The sequence below is a fragment of the Cynocephalus volans genome, chromosome 9, assembly GCF_027409185.1.
Source record: "Cynocephalus volans isolate mCynVol1 chromosome 9, mCynVol1.pri, whole genome shotgun sequence".
Taxonomy (NCBI): domain Eukaryota; kingdom Metazoa; phylum Chordata; class Mammalia; order Dermoptera; family Cynocephalidae; genus Cynocephalus; species Cynocephalus volans.
In genome coordinates, this window is record NC_084468.1 from 133,796,188 (window position 1) to 133,814,746 (window position 18,559).

The 18,559-nt window shown below is 36.1% G+C and overlaps 1 protein-coding gene across 7 annotated transcripts in view; it reads left to right on the top strand.

Moving 5' to 3' along the window:
- Positions 1 to 18,559, top strand: part of FHIP1A (FHF complex subunit HOOK interacting protein 1A) — a 242,394-nt gene that overhangs the window by 45,866 nt on the left and 177,969 nt on the right. For 6 of the 7 annotated variants that reach the window (XM_063107343.1, XM_063107345.1, XM_063107341.1 and 3 more), the window contains one exon: positions 15,529 to 15,651. The exons of the other annotated variant lie outside the window; for it this stretch is intronic. The gene's annotated coding sequence lies outside the window, so the exon portion shown is untranslated. The remainder of the gene's footprint in view (positions 1 to 15,528; positions 15,652 to 18,559) is intronic. 7 annotated transcript variants of the gene reach the window in all.

An 18,559-nucleotide genomic window follows, 5' to 3' on the forward strand; every position in this document is an offset into this window, starting at 1 on the left:
CCCACCTACCTGACAACTCCCCGTTCTTTCCTTTCAACTGTGGTCAAGTTTTGGACTGCAGTAAGGATCCTAGTACACTTCATGCATGACTTGCCTGGTAGCTTACAAATATGTGCCATAAGGAAAAGTTTTAACTGTTTACTGGGTGGTCTTGTCCAAGAACAATCCTGAGCATGTGGCATCTTGTTCTGTATCTCATAGTATCACCATGACACTTACTGAAAAGAACCTGATTTCTGCAGGGTATCTGCTTGGCTGGGCAAGATTGAGTAAAGATAATTACAACTGGAGTTTGTCTGTTTTTTATATTCCATCTATAGAGGTTCAGTTGCTGCCCTCAGTGAGTTTGGAAGCTCCTGTGTATGACATCCCGACCTTCATACCAGACACAGATGTGATCTGACTGCTAACTGCTCATTATGATGCTATTTTTAGCCTTTTATCAGCCTCCTGGGCCAGTTCGATGATTTTATTTTTGTAATGTACTGCTTAACCTTTGATTGTTGTATTATAATAGAATCACAGAAATGGAGGGACTCTTAGAGATAATCAAATCCAGTGGTTTTTAAACCTTTTCTTCCCTTCAAAAGGACAGTAAATCCATTAAAAAATAAAATTTATTCCAATATGTAAATCAGAGAAAAGCTGAACTTCTGGTTCAGAGAGGATCAGAGATGAAAGGCCAAAAGCCTCTATCATTTCTCTACTCCTCTTCCACCCCAACCCCTGAGGGATCTGGGGGCTCTGTGGAGCTCAATTTGAAAACCAACACTCTAGAGTAAAGGATGGATTACTAAATGTTAAGTAAATCCTCCTAGCACCAGTTTGTCGTTTATTGCTTCTTGAAAGTAAAATTTTAAAACAATACTTCTCTTCTTCTGCGTTTGTCTGTAGTGTGAATTACCTACAGACACTCACCAGTCATTGCAAAGCTTATTGTGTATCTTGAATGTTCAGCCCAATCAACATGCACCATAGGTTCCATAGGTGAGAGGCTAACCTGGGTGATAGGGTGGTACTGTTTTTTTATTTATTTTTAATTTTATGATGAGTGTGGTATCTGGATGGCACTATGAAAGTGTGTAAGAGATTGGGATGTCCTAGATGAGATAGGTTCTAATTGTATAGATCAGTGATTCTGTAAGTGTGGTCCCCTGACTAGCAAGCAGCCTTTGCATCCCCTAAAACTTGTTAGAATGCAAATTGTTGGCCTCCACCCAGAACTGCTGGATCGGAAACTTTGAGAGTGGAATCCAAGCCCAGCAATTTGTATTAGTAAACTTTCTGAATGATTCTGTTGCATGTTAAAGTTTGAGAACCATTGGTGTTGGTGAACCCAGTGATGGTGCCAAGAGTTAGCCTGCAGTGCCTTAACCCTGACCCCCATTCCTATCACACTCTTCTTGCTTTGCTATGGAAATTTGATATTTTTTCAATATTATGTGAAGTCTCAAGCAATGTTAGCTTCAAAACTAAGACCCTAGCTCGGGCTTCCAGTTAGATTGCTATCCCTAAGCCCTTTTATGTGGAAATTGTGAAGCAGCTACTAGATGTGTATGAACACTATTTTTTATGTTACCTTAGTGGGAAGCATGGTTGTTTATCAAAGGAAGTGATTTTCTGCCTGACCTCTCAGGGCCTCATTTGTCTGAACACTGCTGAGGCAACTCGGGAATTGCTGTCCTTTCAGCTTCAGGTCTCCAGTGAGGGTCTGATGGTGCATTTCTTAAGTGCAAGACCTTTGTAATCATGATTACCTTATCCGGGCCACTTTGTTACCCTTGTAAACTTGTTTTCCTTTTCTCTTATGTCTTTATGATTAACTAGGTAGTCATTCAACAGCCTGTAGCTGGGGATTTTTAGCCTGGGATCCCAAGAAACACTCCTGATATCAGAAAAATTAAGCTTTGTCTGAATATATGGATATACTTTTTATGGGTGGAGTGTCCATAGTTTTCGTCAGATTTTGAAAAGGATCCGTTGTGCACCTGCCCACTCCGCTCCCCAAAGCTGATTAACCATTGCTTTAGTTGCTTTTAAGACATTTTCATAAGATTTGCAGCCATTTGAGTTGGAAGACCTTTCACTTCAAATTTGGCAATCTTAGTTGAGCCTGTCTTATCTGCTCAGGTGTTACTATGTACATTATATAGAATGAGACTTTTTCTATACTTGTGCAGTCTTGCTTTTCTGATTTTGGTGTTTGGGAATGGAGCACACTTGTTGTCAGCAACAGTATGCATTTTGATAGTGCTTTCCAGCTTATCCAGTAATTTCAGGTATAGTTTCTTTTTAAAATTCAATCCTGTGTGGTATATAGAGGAGTAAGATATTATCCCCTTTTACAGATGATAACATGGAGGCTAAGAGAAATGAGTGAAACAGTATCACTAGTTTTACCCATCATATAAAAGCTTCGGACACTCCCAGTAGGCTCACGCTCTAGTTATTTCTAAATACGCTTGGATGATACCTAGAGAAGTCTCAAAAGTTCATTGTGTCTAAACGACTGATTGATTATGAGCACGTAAAATCATTATTATCTCTAAAGGAAATGGATCGTGTTAAAATTGTAGATTTCTTTTTTGCTGTTCCTTATTTTGGTAGTTTTTTTTAAAAAACAAAACTTTATAGATATAATTTCCCCATTTAATAGTCAAATAAAAGCTGGCCTCAGCCTTTCTTTTTTTGTCTTCCACAGAGATCTTACAGAATCCTGCCTTTTTTTTTTAGCATGTTGGATCAGGGGAGGTCAAATCTTGGCAGCTGGTAGCATCACCTCATTTTCCTTAGCTTGTTCTTGGGGTTTCAAAACTAGTGCCCTTGTAACTTACATTACGTAGTCTTAAAATTGCACATGAAAGTTTGCTGTGGAAGAGTAGCAAACGTAAGATAAATTGAGAAGGTTAAGGGGAAAACTGTGCTAAGAGCTTCTCATAAATGAATTCTCATCATAAAAGCATGGTGATTTCTTCAAGTGACAAATTAATTCAAGAACTGCACATTGCATTTATTTAAATAATGTGTGGTAGGGTAATTCCATTTGTGTTCAGTCCAGAGGTCAGCCCCTCGGCTTATTCCACTTGTTCTTTTCACCTAGTAGTGTAGAAAAGAAAGCTCTATGTGCGGATATTTAATTTACTTTTATTTTGCGAACGTGTTGGGTCTGTGGTTCAGTCACTAAGAGATGCTGCATGTTAAGGCAGGCTGGCGTATGAAAGGTGTCTGTGCTGAGGCTTAGGGCCAGAGCCTTTTCCCAAAAGGAATATTTGTGCTTAGAAAACTTCTTATAAAGATTCTTGTTCTGACTTGAATTAGTCTTTCACTTCAGTGGGGTCACTGGAAAGGTCATCAAGATGTCAGTCATTTATTTCAGTTCCCTGCCACTGGGTGGATAGAAAAGTATTACTGAGTGTGGGTGGTGGCTCTTTCTTGCCAGCAAGCCAGAGGTTTGAAGATGACAGCAAACTCTGAGCAAGTGAGTCCATCTTCCTATCAGAAAAATGCATATTAATGTCCTTTAGACATTTTTGGGGGGAGGGAAATATAAAATATTTGCATTAATCTTAGGATTTGTACATCTGTGGTTTGCTGAACAGTAATGAGAATGAAGAAAAGAGGGTTCCTGCCCTGCCTTCATACGGTCTATCTGTTGAAACCTAGTGGGTCATGTGAAGGATTTGTATTATTTTTCTAGTCATCGATGTCAGTATTATGAGCTTAGACTGGGTAATTAATATCAATGTCTTTGCCCTTTATTGAAGTTTTCATCTTCTTTTCTCTGGCCTATGGTCACATTGCATTTTTGCTTCAGGATTTTAATTTGTGGGGTAGAAACAGTGGGAATGATGTTAGCTTATTGCCTCAAATGCAGACTGGTGTGGACTTGACCTTTCAAAGTCGGAGCACGGTACCAAAGATCACAGTCTTTACTTGAATGAGGTTTTTTGATATTTCAATCTTAGGAGAATATTAATATCTGGGGATTGATGAGTGCATATGCAGAGGAGATTAAGAGAGATGAGGGGCAGGTGCTTGGTTCAGGAGCTGCAGGGCTATGTACAATTCAGTTCTCCAACCCCTGGTGATGGCCTTTACATTTCTTGAAAGCAGAATAATAGATTCTAAGACTTGAGGGAAAGAGGTAGCCTGAAGCAAAGCAGGCCTCTGGATTTCCCTGAAGTTCCTTTTAACTCTGGGTCTCTCCTGGTGTCATTCTCTTTTTTTTCAACTTTAGTATAAGTTTTTCCCAAAAAGGAAAAAATAAAAACAGAACAGTACTCCCAATCTGTGCTTTCTATGGTGGAACCTAGTATAGAATCTATTTGCATCCAAATAAAGAAGGCAAATCATAGTTTCAACAGTGTGCCATTCAGCAGACCCAGAAACCATATAAAACTTGCTAGGCATTTTGAGGTTGTGTACTCACCTGTTTGAACAGACATGGGACATATGTAGGGTTAGGAAATACATGTGTGAATATAAGGCTTATCTATTATAAAACATATTACGGGCCGAGCCCGTGGCGCACTCGGGAGAGTGCAGCGCTGGGAGCGCGGTGACGCTCCCGCCGCAGGTTCGGATCCTATACGGTCACAAAAAAGACAAAAACAAACAAACAAACAAACAAACAAACAAAAAAAAACATATTACCATTAAGTTAGAGTCTGGTGACTTATAGTTTGACTTAAAAATAGGTTTGCCTTAATAATTTAAAAAGGCTCTTTCCTTGTCAATTGGCTTTTAACGTGTATTCAGGCCATGATTTTTTTTTTAATTGAGATAAAATTCACATAACACAAACACTATGAATATTTTTTGTCAAGAGAATTTAAGAAAGGTTAATTGACTGAACACTTGATTCATTTCTTTGAATTTGATGACCGATAGGCCAGAGTGATATAAAGCCAAGTCCTTGCCTTCAAAGAGATCACAGACTCTTGGGAGGATAAAAACATGTAAACAAATACTAATAGAGACATGTACAAGGTGCCCTGTGACTGCCACGGATGTTTACCACTCTTTCCTTTTTGAGCTTGCTTCTGAAGTGGTATAATCTTTTCCTCTTGCTGTATTTTTTGTGGCAGCTTGTCTTAATTCATTGTCTTGATGTTTTCTGTGTTATAGATTTCAAATGAAAGTTAGAATTTTGTCAGCTACTTCATGCTTCTGAATATCTCTTGTTTTCAAGATTCAAAGGAATACATGTAAGTGGTGATGCCTTAAGTTAGTCTATTTGTTGGGATTATAAAACATGCAGCACATTTAGGACTTGGCATCAAAAAGGTATTTTCAGTGTTGCAGTGTATACTGGGATTCTGCCAAGCTTATTTTTCCTGCATGTCTGTGGCAAGACCGTTGCACAATAAACTCCAAATCTGCTTGCCTACTTAAGTCAGTGTCATAATGTATATATTTCTGTTTTTATGGTATGTTTCATTTCTCTTCCTTCCAAAAAGCCCAACCCAGAAAGGGGTATATTTCCTGTCTTCTTTGCTTTAAAGTTTCCTGAAACTTTCTCTCACTCTCTCTCTTTTGTTACTAAAATCTCTTACATGTTTGTAAATTATAATAGGAGGGCCTTTTCCTTTTATACAGGAAAATGAAGGATTAGTTGAATAATATTTATTAAGGTCTCTAGGATTCTTAGAGGAAGGACTAAATAAAATGAAATAATATTATGCAAGATTAATACGTTACTTTCTTGTATTAAGCTGAGTTTTATTAAGGTGAGATTTTCATCAGTGCTAATCTTTTTTTTGTTTGTTTGTTTAATTTTAAGACTCTAGCCTCCCCCCACCTCTTTTTTATTTTTTTATTTTTATTTTTTTAATGGTTAACACTCTTTACACTCCCTCACTTTCCTACTCTAAGGCATTTCTGAACTGGTACAATTGTCATTTCCCCCCTTAATTTTATAAAGTATTGTATATTTAAATTGTTACTTCAAAAATTCTTTTTTAATGTTTCTTCCTTGGCTCAGGAAATGTAAAAATTGATTTCAGTTAACTTACTTTAATAATCTTATTTTATTCAAATCCTTCACGTTTTAGTCAAGTGGTAGAATATAATTTTCATAGCTAAATTTAAAACCTTAGACGTGAGTTTTATCTTACCTCTCTCTGTGTGGAGAGCTTAAAGGGCAGACTTATCTGGTTACACTTTACAGTTTTACAGAAAGATCCTTTTCCTCCTTTCACTATCTTGACAACCGAGAAAGTCAAGGGAACAATCAACAGACTGGCTTAAGAGAGCGGAAATTTGTCTAGTGCACTGGAATTTACTTTCTCCCTGGTGTGAAAACTTATATTTGTAGCATACAAAGTGACGTTGTATGAAAATGTGAGGGACAGGTGTTTACTCTGGCCTTGACCAAGGTGAGAATTTGAGATGGAAGAGTCAGGCTCTGTGGAGGAGGTGTTTTGGAACTTGACCAGTCTGTCAGTTTTGTTATCTATCATTGAAACTGAAGACCGAGTGAAGGCCATGCAATTTCACAATCATAATACAGCTCTAAAATCATTTTTCTTCTGGTTGATTTTTTAAGCAGTTGAATATATTTTCCATAAATTTTACTGCCTTCCATTAGCTTTGAATAGAAGCCAATGAGGAGAAATATTTAGAACAGTTCAACAGGATGAACTGTTAGAAAAGTCCTTTTGTGGCCTTCCTCAAGTTTGTGCTGGTAGGTAGAAAAATTACTGTAATTTGATAGTGAAATATTGGAAAATGATTTTATTTATTACTTAGAAATAACACAAATGCGCCTTGCTTTTTAAATTCACGGGTTCAAAACATTTAGTTATTCCTCACTAGCTCCATCTTTGCTCATTACACTGTACATCAGTGGCATTAAATGTGACACATTGCAATGTTGGGTCAGCCCCCCAATCCTAAAATACATGCTTTGATTAAATTCTGAAAAAAATTAAAGATACTGTTTAATGTCAGAAATGGAGATTTGTGAAATTTTGTTTTTAGCCTGAAGTTGGTTCAAGGAAAGAAAGTATCCCAGTGATAGAGGAAAAGAGCGTGAAGAACACCTGATTATAACTTGCCTGTTGAAACCCAAAATGGTTCTTTGACTTAGAAAAAGCAAATAGTTTTTCTGAAGCTAGGTCCTTGGTGTCTGTACTGGTCATACTATGGCCAGTCCTCTGGGGAGTGGTACTTCTAGTATGTGATTCTGCAGTGCTAGTAGTAAACACATGTTTGTTGGCCATTTGGCCCTGAAGCATCCCATTTTATCTTTCATATATCTAAGGACAAATGTGGATGAAGGTTGGAGCTTCATGATGCTTGCTGTGAGGCTCTTGGGTGTTGAGAGAGGAGAACTAACAATATAATATCCATAATTTCCAAGGAATTCTTTGGAGGCCATCTTCTGATTTTTCTGCTTACCTTGTACAGGGCCTATCTGTAAAGTTTTCCTCTGACTTTAAATCAATGGTGTCCTTAACTTGTGCTTTAATATTCTTAAGATTATCTGAGCATTTTTGATGGCCCGATATCACCTGTCATTTGTTTTAATGGGTAAGGAATTGAAAGTTAGACTGGGGTTTCACTCTCAGCTCTGCCACTGTGTGATTTTTAGTTAATCTTTAAGCTTCAGCTTTCTTGCTTATAAAATGGGTATTCATTCATTTGTTAGTTCATTCATTCAACAAATGTTAAGTACTTTCCATGTGCCAGGCCTGTTCTTGGTGCTGAGAAGTGAGCAATGAGCAAAGAAGACAAATCTCTGCTCTCATGGAGCTTACAGTATCCCGGGGGAAATGGAATATAAATAAATAGAAGTTAAATATTCTATGTATGCTCCACATGTGAGTATATGTTAGATGGTGACAGTTGCTACAAGCAAAAATAAAATGGTCAGGGGTAGAGAGTGACAAGATTGGAAGGCTTTCTGTTTTATGTGGGGTAGACAGGAAAGGCCTCTGTAATTAGGTCACATGTAAGAAGAGACACAAATGAAGAGAGGAATGATATATGAGGATATCTGGGGACAGAGGATTCAGGGAACAGCAAGTACGGCAGACACTGCACATTCTCTAAGGTGAGAGCAAGTTTGGTGTGTTTGAGGAACACTGTGGGTAAAGGAGAGTGAGGGGCAGAGCAGGTGTGATAGTAGTACCCAGCTTGTTGGGTTACTTAGGAAATTGAGGAGATAACATGTTTAATATATACCTAGCACACATTAAAAGAGTAAAACACCTTAACAGTTGAGGTTTATTTTAGGAATGCAAGAAGTGTTCAATAGTATGAAATTTATTAATGACATTCATCTTAAATAAAAATAGAAAAAAAATCATTTCTGTAGAAAAGGCATTTGATGAAATTCAATATCTATTATTGATTTTTTAAAAACCCTTCAGAATATAATAGGAAAATATCCTTAGCAAAAGCAAGGTATGTCCATCTCAACCCAAAAACCATTTCAGGCTTGACAGGAATTTGAGAACATTCTCATTGAAGTTAGGACCTAAATAATTTTCACTATTTACTAATGGTGTTTTGGCCCACTATTATTAATGGCCCACTATTATTCATGGTCCACTATTTCACTATTTATTTATCATTTATTTATTTTCACTATTTATTTGTTTTGGAATCACAAGCCAATGCAGCTGGACAAGAGAAAAAAAATAACGTTAGAAAGATATAAAATCAGAAAGGAGGTAGGTGGATGTTATTTGCAAATAATAGGAATATATGACTAGAATATCTAAGAGAACCAAGTGAAAAATGAATTACAAAAAATAAGATAGTTTATAAATTTGCCTGGATACCAAAATAATGTGTCAATGTTCATAGCTTTCACATATACTAACAATAACCAGTTAGGAGATGTAGTGGAAGAAAAGGCTATTTGCATAAAAAGGAAAAAATATTTAAACTTAAGAAATATATATGCTGTATATAAAGCCATTTAAAAATGCTCCTGAGGGATATAAAAAAGATGGAGAAAAAAAGGGGAAGGCCTATCATATTCTTGGATATAAAGATGTCAATTTTCACTAAATTAGTCTATGTTTAATATAATTCTACTAAAAATAACAAAAGAAATTTTGGAGGGGACTAAACAAGCTGATTCTGTGTTTGCTTAGAAAGTTAAACAAGGGCAAATAGGATAATTTTGCAAAGGAGATTAAAACCTAGGGTAGTAAGGCTACAGTAATTGAAACATTGATATTATCAAATACCATATTTGTAATATGATAAAGGTGGTTCAAATTAGTGGGGGGAAAGATGCGCTGTTCACTAAATAGTAGTGGGATAACCAGAAACCTATCTGAGGAAAAAAGTACTATTTGGAGCAGTACTTCCAGTGTTAAGCCAGAATGAATCTATATTAAAACAAAAATTTAAAAAATAAATTAGATTATAGAAGAACATGAGAAAATTATCGTATAATCTTAGAGTACATATGGCCTTTCTAAGTAAAAGAGAAAACTGAGAAACCGTAAAAAAAGAGATTAATAAATTTGATAACATTAAAAAAAACCCGTGAAAAAATTCTGCATAAGACTATGAACAACAAAATTGGGAAAAATGTTTGCTTCTCATATCACAAAGGGACTGATTTCCCTAATAAAGAGCTCCCACAAATCCATAAGAAAAAGTCCGACAACCCAGTGGAAAAATGAACAAAGGATACAAATAGTCTACAGGAACGGAAGTAACAGTGGCTTTTAAACATGTGGACCTCATTGACTTCACTCACGGTAAGAGATATGCACGTTACAACTACACTGAGGTACCATTTGTCACTGTTGGATGAGCAAAGATTAAAAAGTTTTATAACATATTCTGTAGAGAGTATGAGTGCAAAACAGTGTGGTCTCTTTAGTGAGCAATTTGGCAAAATCTATACGAAAAATCTTATATTTCTTTGACTAGGAATTTCAACTTTAGAAATTTATCCTAGATACAAATACATAGTCCTAGATATACATAATTCATATACACTATGAATATATTCTAAATATTCATAAATATTTCATGCATGAGAAAATGATTTATGTATAGAGATACTCATTGCTGTAGGGTTTATAATGATCTTTTAAAAGTTCAGAAACAACCTAAATGTTCATCAATTGGATACTGAATAAATACATTACATTACAGCGGTTCATTAGAAACCACACAGTCATAAAAAAATACCAATGAATCTCTTTGTGTACCAGTTTGGAAGCATTGCCAGTATATGTTGTTTGGTGAAAAATTCAAGGTATAGTACAATGTATTTAAATGTTTATTTGAGTACACGGGCAACCAAAGGAAAAATAAACAAATGGGATTAGATCAAACTAAAAAGCTTCTGCACAGCAAAAGAAACAATTAACAGAGTTAAAAGACAACCAACAGAGTGGGAGAAAATATTTGCAAAATATACATCTGACAAAGGATTAATATCCAGAATATATAAGGAACTCAAACAACTTTACAAGAAAAAAACAAGCAACCCAATTAAAAAATGGGCAAAAGAGCTAAGTAGGCATTTCTCTAAGGAAGATATACAAATGGCCAACAGACATATGAAAAAATGCTCAGCATCACTCAGCATCCGGGAAATGCAAATCAAAACCACACTGAGATACCATCTCACCCCAGTTAGGATGGCTAAAATCCAAAAGACTATGAACGATAAATGCTGGCGAGGTTGCGGAGAAAAAGGAACTCTCATACATTGTTGGTGGGACTGCAAAATGGTGCAGCCTCTATGGAAAATGGTATGGAGGTTCCTCAAACAATTGCAGATAGATCTACCATATGACCCAGCTATCCCACTGCTGGGAATATACCCAGAGGAATGGAAATCATCAAGTCGAAGGTATACCTGTTCCCCAATGTTCATCGCAGCACTCTTTACAATAGCCAAGAGTTGGAACCAGCCCAAATGCCCATCATCGGATGAGTGGATACGGAAAACGTGGTACGTCTACACAATGGAATACTACTCAGCTATAAAAACGAATGAAATACTGCCATTTGCAACAACATGGATGGACCTTGAGAGAATTATATTAAGTGAAACAAGTCAGGCACAGAAAGAGAAATACCACATGTTCTCACTTATTGGTGGGAGCTAAAAATTAATATATAAATTCACACACACACACACACACACACACACAAAAAAAAAAAAAAAAAAAAACCGGGGGGGGGGGGAGAAGATATAACAACCACAATTACTTGAAGTTGATACAACAAGCAAACAGAAAGGACATTGCTGGGGGTGAGGGAGGAGAGGGAGGAGGGAGGGAGGTTTTGGTGATGGGGAGCAATAATCAGCCACAATGTATATCGACAAAATAAAAGTTAAAAAAAAATGTTTATTTGTGTAGAAAAAAGATACGTTGAAGATGTTTTGTTTATATATAAACAGATACAGCTTCTGGGGAGGATGCTTTGGTGATGAAATGCCCAGCCTCTTTTCAGAAAACAATTTGCACTTAGCACTTAGCTTGCATTTAGCACTTATTACATGTTAGTGCTGGTGATGATTTTCATTGTAGTCACGGAGTTCCTGTGCCTCATGAGTTGGTTTTTAACAGTTGAGTCTGGAAGAGGAAGCCCAGCTCACCATAAGTACTCCTTAATTGGTGTCATACTCAGGTTATTCATCAAGGATGCTGTGTATACTTCCTGAAGTATGTCTCTGGAGGATGTCAGTACAAGCTTTGTACACTGAAGATGTCAGATAATGTTGGGAAACATGGGGTTAAACAAAACTAAGCAGGCTTCTTTTCTACAGGCCTCTTTAGACCCTTAATACACAGAATGTGCTTTGTGGATATTCAAGAGGGATATTTGGGGATATTCATTTGGAAAATTTATTTGATTATAGAACTTTAAACAATGACTTTTTTTTTTGAGAAACATGAGTAGTTATGTTGGAAAACATCACTTTAATCCTTGAATTTGGTTTTGTTCACCTTCATTATTCATTTTAATAAATCTGTATTCTTTGTTCACGGCTAAGAAGCCTGTGGTCTTTGCCTGTTTTCCTTCCTCTGTGATATGCTCCAGCTCACTAATTTGTTCTGTATGTGAGACCCTCCTGAAGTCATCCAAATTATACTGGGTTTCTTGGGTAAAAAGAGAATTGTATATAATTAATGTGAAATTTCAGGGATTGATTGAATGGAAATTGAAGATTGAACCTTCATTTGATTCAACTTTTCCGAATGCTTTAAGAGTTGTTTTTTTTTTTTAATCTCCTGCCTATATTCCAATTTTGTCAGCTGATCCAATAATTTATAACATTTCTTCCTTTCACTACAGGGTATGTCTAGGATTAGGTTTTATTTTAGCTGTTGTCTCTTCAGTCTCCTTTAATCTGGGGAGGAATCAAAGGAGGAGTGAAATCATTTAATGGGTAGATTGTTGAGGAATTGTGAGCTTGATATGGAGAAGGTAGTGTCACTGTGGCAGTTAGAAGATATGGCTTCTGCCTCTGTCTTCACCATTTACCAGCTACTTAATTTGCTTCCTTATGCTTCAGTTTTATCATCTGTGAAATTCAGGGATTGGATTTAGGTAATCAGTCCATTTTAAGACCCTAAGTTATTATTATTGTGCTTAATAGAATCAGTGAAGATTATGGGCCAAAATGTGTAGAATATTTTGTTCTGCTCTGCAAGTTTCTACATGTGAATATAATGTATTACCAGTTCCAGTTCAGCCCTTTTGGTGAATGAAATTATTCAATAATTAGCTCATAGTCAGCTTCATGGATTTGAAAACTTGTTGAATTGTTTGAGACTTTTTTCTTTATTAATTGATTTGTTAATTACCCTCAAGGAAAGCATTTGATTATATCACAGGTCAGTTAATCCAAATATATTGCTATGGATAAATCCACACCTCCTGTATAAACACCCCCCTGCGTTTGTGTCTCTGATGTAGGGAGAAATCCATGATGTGGGTATTAATCTGCGCCACTCCCTGACCCCCCAGTGTTCATTTGGTTTTGCTGTACTTTTTGTGTACTCCCTGCTTATTAGCAAATTTCTATACTTGGCACACTAGAGGTCTAAATTTATTGAATTTATGCTATCTGGAAATGAGCTTTAAATTTTGTTCCTCTGCTGAAATTAGGGATGTGACATAGCTATTACACAGAAGGACTGTGAGCCTGAATTTGATTTTTATTATGTGGAGGGAGAATGTGTTGTTAGAAAGAAAGCACTTGCCTGGGGAGAGATTTGAGTGTGACTGAATTGTTAATCGCTAACTCCCCCCAATCCACTCCTTTTTATCAGGAGACATATTTTGTTTTTAAATGAGGTGACAACCTACAGAATTATCAAGACCCAGTGAATTTTAAGAGAGTCCTTTCAATTTACTTGAATTCCGTTTAACCTTGCTTTCGATGTCATTCTGTGCATTACTGTCAAAGGACTCAGCTTCCTTTGAAGTTGCAAAGTGTTGCTTCTGGCGGAATCACGATGGTAAAATATCAGAGTGGTTCTTAGTAAAACCCTTACTGATACACAGTGATGCCTTATTACCTAAGTAGAAGCATATGTGTGTGAGTGCCTGAAAATGTAGAGTGTAAGGAGAGGATATACGATAAAGGACACTGAGATGGGAAAAGTATTTCTCATGAATTTGGGATGCCCTTTCATAATTCACGAGTTGCAGAATGAGAAAAGGCATGAAATCACCTGAAAAGCATCTGGAAGCAATCTGTAATTCTTAAGAGGCAGCAGAAGAGCCTGTATCTCTCTGGTACATGATGATAAAACTGTCCTTGTGGAATTGTGGAAAAAGTAGAATTCTGTTACTTGCAAAACCTCTTGTGATTAAATGCCCAGAGATTTGATTATGAGGTGATACTGCTAGTTCCCAGACGCTTAATAAATGATTAATTGATTAGAGTGAAGAAGACTGATTTGAGGATATTGAGGAAATCTGAATATGAAGAATTTGTTTATTTGCATGTGAAATGTTATCCTTTTACTTTTTATACCCTATTCTTCTCATGCCTGGTCACTACTACTACTGTGACCAGTTTTGAAGATTTAGGTCACATTGTATATCCCCTCCATTTATTTTCCTTTCATGAAACCTTTGTTATAAGAAAATATATCACAAGCTTTTGAAGCTGTCTATAGGTAACGCACCCCCCCCACACACCTTCTCTTCCACTGACTTCTAGGAAAACATCTTTTATTATATTGAACTATTGCAGAAAAATTGTTATATCGATGAATGGCTCACCCTTTGGGGCTTGGAAAATCCTTGCTATATATTTTCAAAAGATGTATTTGTTGTACAAGATTCTGACTTGAATTTCTCACCTTAACCCATTTAAAGATGGGGAAATATTTGACCTGGTATTTATAATGGCATCAGAAGAAATTGCATCATTTTTTGCTTTTGCATAAGTAGTTGTGTCAATATGTAATTAAAATATTGTACCCTGTTTTCTCTTTCTTCTTTATAAGTGGCATTTTCCCATTTTATTATAAACTCATAAAATTTTTAAATGGCTGACCGAATTGTGACTAAGCAAATTATGTGGTTGTGGCAGATTTACTCGACAGTTCCTCAGTTATTGGGCATTTAAAGGGTTTCCATGTTTTGACCTTAAGTATAGTTTTCATTCATTTCTTAAAAATGTTTCTTTCTTGGAAATTTTCTCTAGCTTCCACCTATCGTGAGGTTGAATAATAGCTTCCTGTAGTTTTGTTTAGTATTTTTACATTAACTTCTGCCTTTTGTACCCCTAGTTTGGGGTTCGTGCTTTAAGATGTTCTTATTGCTGTCCCGGATGCCTCTAGCTTTTGTTTTTTGTGTTTCTTCCTTTTAGGTAGCCTGCTTCTCTTCAAACTCAGATTTTCCTGGTTGTACTGTAGGGATTGAACCATGCATTTGTGCTGTTAAACTTAAGTTGCCAGTTAGGCCTGTTGATCTGAGGGTACTTCAAGAAGTTCATGGAAAGATTTATATTATCTTGTAATTCTATTTTTCCGTGAACTTTCTGAAGTACCCTAGTATGTCATGTGTGTCCAAGACCCAACTTTGCCAATGGGATGGTACCAATCTAAACTTTCAACCTTCAGTCTCTAGGTAGGTCAGAGCTGTTGGAATATTTTGGGAGTATTGCACATTTTTTGAAAGTTGTTTATAAAAGTTATTCGTGGTCCTTTCTTTGCTATTTTATGTTATACTGTCACTATTATCATAACATGATGCTGTTGATCCACAGATGTGGTTTCATTTTCACCTTTTTTCTCTTCTAAAAGAAGCACATCATTACCTAACATCTCTTAGAAAGTGGAAGGCTCCTCTGCTTTCTGCTACCCAGCAGGAGTTTCTCATTTTTGGCTAGCATTCACATTTCTAAATAAAGATTTGCGTTTTTTTTTTTTTTTAAATGATAAAGACAAATGCAGTCTGAGGAGAACCCACTCAGTGCACAACAAATAGTGTTAAATGGGAGGGGAAAAATAGAGAAAACTGAGATTGGGTTTTGCAGTTTATTAATGACTGTGGGACATTTATTCCCTTCTATAGATTTTGAAAGTCGTCTTCTGGGGGTTTCCAGCAGTGCCAGATGTTGGCGAAATCTTTTCCACTCCTCTGAAGAGTGAAGCGAGTGAATACAACCTAGCAATTGGCTACTGAGAACAATCACAGGTACTGAGAACAATCACCTTTACTTATTGCTATTGGTGTGTGTTCAGTAATATATCGTAATGTTTTAAAGAACAAGCTACTCCAACATACACATCCAAGTGAACATTGTTTTTTTCAAAGCAGTCATTTCGAGAGGCAACACTCTATCCTCTCCTCCAAGCATTTAAAATTTTTTTCTTTAGAAACTGCATCTTGATCCTCTGGTAGCATTTCTTTAAGCATCCTGTTTTCTGTGGTAGCAAATCTCAACCCTGTAAGGATGTGTTTGGGAAATAGTCTAAACTCTTTTAGAGCTAGGGTGATGAATGGGGTGCTCTAATGTTGACCAAAAACAAGAAGGAGCAATAACAGAAAGAAACCTATTTTTCTTTTTGTAATTTGTGTGTTTGAAGGCTCATATATTGGAAATTAATTCTAAGAAGAGGTGACTGAGTTTCAAACACTGGTAGTATGATTAAAATAAGTGGTTAGGCTTCATAATTTACAAAGAGGCATGTATTATTTATCTGACTGTATAAATGTTGGTATTCTTTCTTATTAAAATCAATCCATCAGTCAATCTGTGAGTCTTGAAGGGGGTTCCTGTATTAATCAGGTTAAATAAGATGAGCTCTTAACTTCTTTATAAGATATACCTCTAAGGCTTTATACTCTGTGTCTTATAAATGACCCCCTGGGGGTGTGTTTTGCAGTGTCTCTCAAAGTGTTATTACAGTGCTTGTTAAAAATACACATTAAAAATTTCAAATCCCTAGGCCTCAACCTAGTGTGTTAGAATCAGAATCAGAATCAGAATGGTAGGGGCAGGACTTTGGAATCTGCATTTTACAAGTAAGTGTCCCCAAAGATTAACACTCCCATGGAGTAAAATCAGACCTCTACTTAATCTTGTATTTTTTAAAATTTAAAGCTGTTGTGTAGTTATTTTCTTGATTTTTGCTTTGAACAAAACAATGCCTGTGTTTTTAGTATACTGTTTTGACACAGGGTTATGTTCTCAAGTAGTTTATCATTAGATCAAATTGAGAATGTAATTGAATAAAACTGTACTTTTAACTTTATGTCTAAGTTTGAAATGGATATATTTTACCTTGGATATAAATGGGTAAATCCACTTTTGACATCTAGATGCCAAATACTAAATTGTATTAAATATCTGCTTTTCAAATATGCTAATAAGCTGTACCTCAGGTATCTTAAGTCTAGGGTAAAAAGTGATGGGTGGGGCCGAGCCCGTGGCGCACTCGGTAGAGTGCTGCGCTGGGAGCGCGGCGACGCTCCCGCCGCGGGTTCGGATCCTATATAGGAATGACCAGTGCACTCACTGGCTGAGTGCCGGTCACGAAAAAACGACAAAAAAAAAAAAAAAAAAAAAAAAAAAAAGTGATGGGTGGGCAGTGAGGCCCCTGGAGTCGGTGCTACTCTACGTTTAGCATCTAGGTCAGCATTTTTCAATAAACATGTGATGACAGTTTTGCTGTGCAATTTATGGTTCAGACAGACAAAATATTTTCTTTATAGTGCCCTGAGATTTTTGTGAAACACTTTGAATCCTCCAAATGAAAGGAAATGTTAACTTGAAATGAAGCTGTAGCCTTTGATATGAAGTTATTTTCATTACATTCTTATAATTCCATGTACATTCTCTGGTAATCATTCCTATACGTTTCTCAGTTTCTCAGAATGTAAGCTTTGTGTATATAGGATGTTATATTTTAGATATTTTCTATCATACAAAGAAACTATACCTTTACTTTAAGAGAAATATACAATAGTATAGCATTTTGTGTATGTTAATATTGAGAGATAATATACGTTAGCAAAATAAAAATGTGGCTGTAGATTTATAACTTAAGGCTATTAACTTAAGATGCTTGTTTCTTTATTAAAAATTTAATTTATTGGTATGAAATATTTCTTTAAGTTTATACTATTAAAAATTGCGGTAAAATACACATAACAAAATTTAGCATCTTAACCATTTTTTGGTGTACATATCAATGAAGTACATTCATATTATTGTGCACCCTATGGAACTCTTTTCATCCTGCAAAACTGAAACTCTGGACCCATTAAACAATAACTCCCCGTTGCCTTTCCCCCACCCCAGCAACCGCCATTCTACTTTCCGGCTCTATGAATTTAACTGCTCTGGATAACTCATGTAGAATTTGTCTTTTTGTGACTGGCTTATTTCACTTAGCATATGTTTTCAAGGTTCATCCATGTTATATCATGTGTCATGATTTCCTTCCTTTTTAAGGCTGAATAATATTTCGTTATAAGTATATACCATTTTGTTTATCCGTTCCTCCATCACATGGACATTTGGGTTGCTTTCACCTTCTGGCTATTGTGAATAATGCTACTGCGAACATGGGTGTACAAATATCTGGTTGAGTCTCTGCTTTCATTTCTTTTGGGTATATATCTAGAAGTAGAATTGTTGGATAACATGGTAATTCTATGTTTAATTTTTTGAGGAATCACCATACTGTTTTCTGTAGCAACTGTACCATTTTACATTTCCACCAACAGTGCACAAGAGTTCCAGTTTCTCAACATCTTTGCCAACACTTGTTTTCTTTCTTTATTTTTTTATAGTAACCATCCTGATATGTATGAAGTGGTATCTCATTGTGGTTTTGATTTGCATTCTGTAATGATTACTGATGTTGAGCATTTTTCATATGTTTTTTGGCCATTCGTATATCTTCTTCGGAGAAATGTCTGTTAATCCTTTGCCAGGTTTTAATTGGGTTTTTTGTTAGTTTGTTGTTGAGTTCTTTATTTATCTGGATGTTGCCCCCTTATCAGAAATATGATTTGCAAGTATGTTCTCTCATTCTGTAGGTTGCCTTTTCAATCTGTTGATTGTGTCCTGGGATGCACAGAAGTGTTTAATTTT